Below are 2,105 nucleotides of genomic sequence, written 5' to 3'. Positions count from 1 at the left end.
ACCAGAAGAACCACCCAGCAAAACCACAGAATCATGACGCAAAGGAAATCATTGATGTTTTAAATGACTAAGTTTGGGAGAGGCTTGTTATGCAGCAAAAGTTACCTAATACATCTTCTTATCAGCCTTGTTTTTATTTTATTTTTTTAAAATATATCCCATTTATTCTTCACAGAGAGGAAGGGAGAGGGACAGAATCAGAAACATTGATGAGAGAGAAGCATCGATCAGCTTCCCCCTGCACACCCCCCACTGGGGATGTGCCCACAACCAAGGCACACACCCCTGACCGGAATCGAACCCGAGACCCCTCAGTCCGCAGGCCGACGCTTTATCCACTGAGCCAAACCAGTCAGGGCATCAGCCTTGTTTTTAAATCTTTTCACCATAGATCAAGTTGCATTTCCACAACTACAGACCAAGCATGGAAAAGGGAGAATTATCATGATTGACATAGGCATACCATGTTTCAGCCTTTGGCAGAATACACATTGCCACCTGATTAAAAAGATGTTTCTGCCCTGACCGGTTTGGCTCAGTGGATAGAGCATCGGCCTGCGGACTGAAAGGTCCAGGTTCGATTCCAGTCAAGGGCATGTACCTGGGTTGCGGGCACATCCCCAGTAGGGGGTGTGCAGGAGGCAGCTGATCGATGTTTCTCTCTCATCGATGTTTCTAACTCTCTATCTCTCTCCCTTCCTCTCTGTAAAAAATCAATAAAATATATTTAAAAATAAAAAATAAAAAAAAACAATTTTCAAACACCACACAAAAGTGGAGGCCCCATGCATTCGTCACCCAGTTTCCTCAGTTATCAACCTCCAGCTATTTTTGTTTCAGTTCTGCCCTGCCATTTGCTTTGTGGGAGTATTGTAAGCAAACCATAGACACATCATTTTACCACACCCAGCAAAGCCCATTCTGTATGTTATCTAGTAACCTATCTGTAAGTTCTTTCTACTGATTGTTTCACAATTTTCCAAAGGTTGGATTGATTGATGTTTCTTAAGTCTTTTACTTAACAGATGGCCCTCCCTCCTCCTCCCGAATTCCTTTCCTGTGTTGGAAAAACTGGATCATTTGCCTTGTAGAACTTTCCATAGTCTCTCTATTTAACTGATTGTATCTTTGGTGGTTTTTTTTTTTTTTAACATCTCTCTCCACCCTTCATCTTTCTTTAAATAGTAGCTAGATCTGGAGGCTTGATCACCTTCATTTTTTTTTCTCTTTTGGGGCCCAGAATAGGTCAGTGGTAGTTGCATGTACTTTCTATTACGTCACAACAGGAGGCTCCTAGTGTCTGGTTGTGCCATTTGAGGGCATGTTAAGAATGACCAGCAGGATCCATGATTTCATTGCAACATAGTGATTTCCTCATCCCATCACGTCTGCATTTATTAGCTGTGATTCTTCGAGAAAAATAACCTTTCTCTCACCAACTGGGGCATGTGGTTACCCTGCAATGCAAGCCATACAGGCAAGGAAGGGAAATGCTTGCTTCTTTCCCTTTAGTTATCACCTTTCAGACGGATCGAACACAGACATGTATTTTACTTGGTGTGTTTCAATTGATTACAGTCAGGATTCTTATTGAGACCCCGCCTCTCTGACGGCTTGCCCTCCGAGCTAGGACGGTGCGCCCAGACCCTGCCCGCTGCCTGCTCCGGCCTCTGCCCCAAGGAGCTCTGGTTCCTTTTCCTGGGAAAGGAGGCGCGAGCCGCCCAGGAGGTGTTTGTGGAGCGAAAAGGCAGGAAGGGACCTGGGCCAGCTCTTCCCTTCCAGATGGCCAGACAGGCTGGCAGCCGCCATCAGAACGACGTGGCCGGTCCGGAGGGCAGGTGCTGGGAGACCCTCCCCAGGGTGTGACCTTGGCCGGGTCAGGCCCTGGCCCTGGCCTCGCTCCCAGCCGGAAGCGGTGCGGCTGCAGGTGCGTGACTAACGTTTCCCGCGATGACGCGCCTGGGACTTTCCCGGCCCCGCCCCGCCCCCGCCCCCGGAGCTGGTGAGGACGCGCGAGGGGCGGGGCTCGGAGGGGGCGTGGCCTGTAGGGGGCGGGGCTCAGAAGGCCTCGGCGGGTCTTGTATTCTTGAAATCGGATCGAGCCT

The sequence above is a fragment of the Myotis lucifugus genome, unplaced genomic scaffold (genome assembly GCF_000147115.1).
Source record: "Myotis lucifugus unplaced genomic scaffold, Myoluc2.0 scaffold_1824, whole genome shotgun sequence".
Taxonomy (NCBI): Eukaryota; Metazoa; Chordata; class Mammalia; order Chiroptera; family Vespertilionidae; genus Myotis; species Myotis lucifugus.
Note: the sequence above shows the minus strand (reverse complement) of the source record.